Raw genomic sequence first — 6,456 nt, 5'->3', positions numbered from 1 at the left:
TCCTCAGATATTAGCTTCTGTACAGGAAAGACAAGGATTGTGAGCATAATCAAACTCATATAGCTGTTCACAAGAATATTGTTCAATATCTGTGTTTGTCTGAAGTAGGATAACTTTTTTTTTCTATTTGCATGCACACACACACACACACACACACACACACACACACACACACACACACACACAGACAACGTGAGGTGTGATGGAGCTCCTGTGCTATCTGGATCCTTGCACATGATTTATGGCTGCTGGTTTTGTTTGTGCTGGATCGTTGCCACGACGCCACATCCACTCCTGTGACCCGAAGCTAAAACGTCCACAGTTGCAGTCACCCTGATCGGTCCACCGGGGGTTTCATGTACTCCCTGTGAAATGTGCACTGTAATTAACACTGTGCTAACTTTTACTGTAAGAGGAAGCACTTTATGGGGCCGAGTCTGAGGCTTCCTAATTATCGTTACCTATTGCACTAAATATTTACAGTATTCAATGAGAATGAGCAAAGGAACCACAACAAAGACAATAATTGGATGTGGTACAAAGGAGGGAGGAAACAGAATCTTCTGCTCGCTCTCGGCTCTTAAATCACCTGACACATAATTCCATCAGTCATACTTTTTGTTTTTCTTCTGGTTGGGACACGTACAAGCACCTTAGATCTGTTGGGTAAATTGCAGAGCACAAGGCGGTCTTTATGTGCTCCCGGTAGACAGGTAGTGCGCACGGCGCAGTCAAAGGGCTGCGGTGTTTGAAAAATATCAGCTCCAGGGACAAAGAGAGGAAGCGAGACACAGCCTTGGTTCTTCAGAGTGGGTTCCCCCAGAACCCAGGTCCACGTGGGGAGTCATTTCAGGCAAAGCTGTTTCAGTGTCTGCGCAGCCTTCCGTGGCCACGGGAGGAGAGCATAAACAGGTTCTAGCGTTTTCATGCCGAATGAATGCAGAACTTTGAAAGTGCTTCAGCTGCATACGGTTGTAGACCTGTGAGTGAAGTCTGACAATGGCGCCGTTTGATGATGTTGCACAAACTGTGGCACACACTTTAATGTCGCTTCGCATAGTGGTCCCTCATGAGCCCATCTTCACTTCGGCATCACATGAGCCCAGCTTACGGTAATCTTCACCAGGCTTTGGGTGTCTTAAGGTGGAATGTTTTTAACAAAAACACAGAACTCATCATAACCCTCATCATAAGGCCGAGATGTGAGCAGGAATTATCAGAGATCTTTTTCCATTGGCACAGCCCCCAGCAGGTGAGAGTAATCTCTGCTCATAGAACACCAAGAAAAAACCAGGAACACTAGCGATACACTACAATAGTGTGTCAGATGATATTAGATAATAATGTAATAATAATAATAATAATAAAATCTGTAGATTTATTCTTGTTTTTATCACCAACATGAGACAAAAGGCACATGTGCCATGTCATACAGGATTAAAGAGTTAAAAGGGTTAAAGGGCATCTGTTTAAATGAAACTATCCTCTCACTCATTACAACAGGCAGCCGAGTGTCTTGAGGGTGGCAGCCATGGCAAGCGTCCTTTGAACTGGGATACGTGCATCATGGTCAGCTCACACTTGTGTTTTCAGCCAACAGCCAAGAGTCCGTGTGAAGGTTTCTGCTTTCAATCAGACTTGTGTGACTTTCAAAGAGTCACAGTGTGAACAAAAGTAAACAGGGCCTGAATGACATAATCCTTATCTTAAAAAAGGCAGCTTTACAAAGCTAGCAGTATTATAATCTTTAAATGATCATATTATCTAATACACGTCACATCTAATATAGTTATTTTTCCTAATAAAACAATGCATTATAAGTATACACGATAACAATATTATTAAATAACAATAATGATTTCAAGCTAAATAGAACACTAACATTTTTTATATGTACTGTTTATACATATATATATATATATATATATATATATATATATATATATATAAATATATATATAAAAGGTGTGTGTATGTATATATATATATATGTGTGTGTGTGTGTGTGTGTGTGTATATATATATATATAAAAGGTATATGTATATAAATGAAGGTAAACCATTCAATGGCACCAAAAAAGATTAATAGCATAATGAGTGTGACCACAATGTTTAGTTATTTAAACTGGCAGAAGGAGCTGAAATAGTTTCATGAGTTTCTGCAATGAAACATTAAAAACAAGTTTGAACAAGTGATACCTGCTGAAGGGAAAGGGGGAAAAAAAAGGCACTCGAGAGTTGAAATTCTCTGCCAGACACTTTTTAGGAGCTCCGACGCTGTCATGTTCTGCCGTTATTCCTGCCCTTTGCCTGCTTTTGTATTGTTTTCCGACGATGGGGGGCAGCCAGAATTCCATCAGCGTGAATTTTTGTAGACACGTAAGAGTCCAAATGCATTCAACGCATTCATTTCTTCATGACAAACTGCTGCAGGAGTGGAAAAATAATCCAAATAGCACAAAAGAAATCTCAAGGGGCAGCTTAACCTCTCTACCAGTTTATGTTTTGTTATCCCAGTTGCAAAATCGATGTGTATATGTCAGTTTGTACCTGAATTTATGATTTTTTTTCTGGGAAACTGTGAGGATTCATGCTACAGTTTCACTGGATGGTCACAGTTCAGGCTAAGGTCAAAGGTCATCCTAGGTGTCAGATGAGCACAGCTGGATGCATTGTGCTGTGTGAACAGGCAAAGTAATGTTAATGGGACAGTTAATGAGACAAAGGCGCCAGAATAAAGGAGGTTTGGGAAAACAGAGCTTTTGTTATCTATCAAAAAAAGAGCAGGCTGCGTTCACCTCTCCTCAACCCTTCCTGATGACTAATATTAACCCACAACTATAGATGGTGCACATTTTATACAAATAGGCCTGATATGTGCTCAAGAACTGCTTTAAATGGGCTCAGAAAACAAAGAACTCAGATACAATAGCATTGAATGACATTGCCTTGGAGGAAGTGTTTATTGGCATGGGGGACATCAATCCAGGACAATTTACTTGCTCGGGAAAACAGCACATGAGCTGTAATGCTGAATGTCTTCAGTGGACGTAAGTCAGCATTTCTGGCTAATGCTCCTCTGTTGGTTAAGAACAAGTGCAAATGCTTATATGGATTTCTCCAATGCACTCGTAACATGGTTTACTTTACTTCTAAATGTATATCAAATATGTAAAAGGTGATTATACCACTGATACTACTGATGATATTTATTGCAGAATGTATACCAGTATTTAAAAAAAGATCCTCTGATAAAGGACAATGATGCTAAAAAGTCATCATTTCTCTTCATAGAAATTAAATTTGTTCTTTGCAACCATTGTTGCTGATGATTATTAAATCCCGAGATTTCAAATACAGACTTCCCTGCAAACCTTCACGCCCAGTGGTCTGAGGGTCTTAACTCCCGGGGCCACCAACACAGTCTGGTTCTGCCAGACAGCCAAGATGTCCAGTAAATGGTCACAGTGGAATTCAGTCTCCAAAGATGTGTTCAAATCACACAAATTACGGTCAGACTTGGTTATGCACATAGATCCCAGCTCAGCACATTAAGCATGTTGATACAAGCTTCTGTAATTCCCAGCTTCTGAATTAATCAATCATGTCACAAATGGAAAAGATAAAAGGTCGGGTGCACAAACGAATGCAATCTGACTGTCACCATCTCAGTTAGTTTGTGGTCAGCACTGTCAGGCGAGATATCAAAATATCACCATATATCCAAACAGTTGGATGAATATTTGCTTATTCACTTATACACTGGCAATGGGTGTGTGGTTTTAAGTGTTGCTCCAGCTTGTTTTGGAAAAAACGGTGAGCATATTGGCAGAGAAAATTAAAGCCTTTGCAAGACGAGGCATAAAATTAACTTCCAGGTGAAAGACGAAAAGTTTGGCTCTGTTTTTTGTAGCAGGTGTAAGCTTGCTGCAGGTGGCAGATCTTCAAACATGAGCAAGATTCACCTGAAATCAGAAATAAAACGTGAGTTATGAAGGGTATAACTCTTTCACCAATAGTTTCAACAGTATATATAAAGTACATTTTCAATAGAGATCTTTCAACATCACAATGTAAGACATATCATCATAGCCAAGATCAATAAATCTGAGACTTGAAATGCAAATGAACATATCACCAGGGACTTATTCATTTTTCATAAACCCAGACCCTCCAGTATTTTACAATGTTGTGATCAAAACAGTTCATGCTAATTCAGCCTACCTATGAGAAGCTATCAGATGAAACACAACTCCATGATGAGACACTAAGAGTCAGACTAGTCACAGTACAAACTCCAACACGGTCCTCTATCTTCATTCAAAACAACTAACAAGATTTTCAAGCATTGCACCCAGAGGCTAATTCTTTGTTGGCCCTTTAAAGAATACAGGGTGTAAAGGGTGTGTAACCCTGTCAGCAACGACGACTAGATAATACTTCAATATTTCATCTATTGCATTAGCAGACAGCCGAAGACACAAAATGTCATTGAAAGCCCGCTGTGCATGCCCTGTTAAGCCACTTAATTGCATTTAAAGACCACAGACTCATTAACATCTATTATTGACCTTTCTGTTTACATCATTGATTCCTTTGCCTGTTTAAAGTACATTCACGTTGTCACATTAAAGCTCATCTACCTATTCACACAGTTGGGTGGCTCATCATTTTCCAAATTTTAGTAAAACAAGGTATATGATATGATGGCATTATTTGGTCTGTCATTGTTTGGGGTCATATGAGATTAAAACAACACAAACACGCTGAAGAAGTGACCTCAATCACATCCTGTGCTGTCAAGGTCTTTTCAAGAAAGCCAGTCAGGCAAGTTTGCTGTAATTAGGGAAAAAACTTGCTTCAGTTCCTCAAGGCTTGTGGCATATCTGTGAGAGGCTTGGGAAAAGATGTGAACTAACATGCTCATTGCACTGGTGCACATTCCTACAGTAATGTCTACAATCAGAAACAAAGTCACCCTATAATATCTAAAGGTGTAGGGAAAAAGTGCAATGTGTTCTGTTATCCAGTATATACAATGATTCATGGCATTTACAAAGTTCCTGTGTTCCGAAAATATGTCATGTTGGTTTAATTGACTACAGACCCCAGTGTTATGCCTCTTACCATCATATTTGCAATTGTAGGGTAAAAACTTTTTGCAATTGTAGGGTAAAAACTGAATTTAAGGAAACTGACACATCAACATTCATTTTACTGCGCTTTTGTGAGCTGTGTTTGAGTCTTCTTAGCAGAGTAGCAAATTCGCAACAGAAAGTGTCCACATACAATGGGACCTAAATTAAATTATGAACTATGCAGTTTTGTACTGTATCCAGATCTGTTCATATACACAGTATATGTGTAGTTAGGCCTCATGGCTTATGGCTTTAGAGACCAGTGCGGGGTCCAGCTGTGCTGTTGTGTACGGTTTTTATTGTAATTTCACAAGTTACTGAAAATGCACTATTCTGTTCCCCTGAAAGCCATTTGAGGAAACAATCTGAAATCAGATTAAGATAATAAACACATAAAGCAGGCCTTTTCAAATCGCCAAATCGCCTTTTCAAAGTCAGCTCATTATAGTGGTGACATTGTTGTTTTTAAGACATGCCCAAACTCTTCATCATTATGAAACCCTGCCCATTGCTCAGCGCAAGAAAATTTATTACCCCAAATCCAGCTCCAACACACAGAACACATTCCACAGCCAGTTGGTTACTCAAGAATCCAACAACGCAGCCCAGTTTTTCGGGAATGTCTCCAGCCAGCTGATGAGGCTAGTTCTGAGCGTTAGGGTAGGTGTTCCTGCACTCAGGCAACACCAGTGTAAGAGATGCTGCATTGCCAGCAGACCGTAAGTGTTCTGCATGGAACAGCTTTGAGGCGGGAGCTTCTGTTTCCTAAGGGTGTTCAGGTAAACATGATGAGTTGCACTACAGAACACTGGCTTCCCACTTCCACACGGCACTTTCACAGAGTTATCTGTTCCTGTGGGAACAAGTTCAGAGATATACCCATAAAGGAAGCCCATATTATGTTCAATGAGGCAGAATAGAAAAACATAGCCCTGCAGGTAGTGATTATCTTAGAAGAAAGTTGAATCTTAATAATCCATCATGGGTGGAATGTGCACCTTTAGACTTCTTTAGACGTTCAGAGAAATTTAATCATTATGAATAATAGTAATATATAATATAATAAAAACACAATGCCCTGTTTTCTCAATTTTTTGTGCTGAATACCCTAATTCTAATTACGCACAAAATATACACATGTAGATCCTTGAAATATACCGCAACTCAGTATACTGCAACTGAGAATGGGTGTGTTTAGGGTAAAGGGTGTTTAAGAGAAGTAAAGCTCCTAATTAGAGATAAATCTTTTGGTATGAGCCAAACTTTTTCTAGAATACTAACTGAGAAGAAGTCAGATCCTTTTTAAACCTGCCAGTGA

The sequence above is a fragment of the Denticeps clupeoides genome, chromosome 10 (genome assembly GCF_900700375.1).
Source record: "Denticeps clupeoides chromosome 10, fDenClu1.1, whole genome shotgun sequence".
NCBI classification, from domain to species: domain Eukaryota; kingdom Metazoa; phylum Chordata; class Actinopteri; order Clupeiformes; family Denticipitidae; genus Denticeps; species Denticeps clupeoides.
This window is presented reverse-complemented; position numbering follows the sequence as displayed.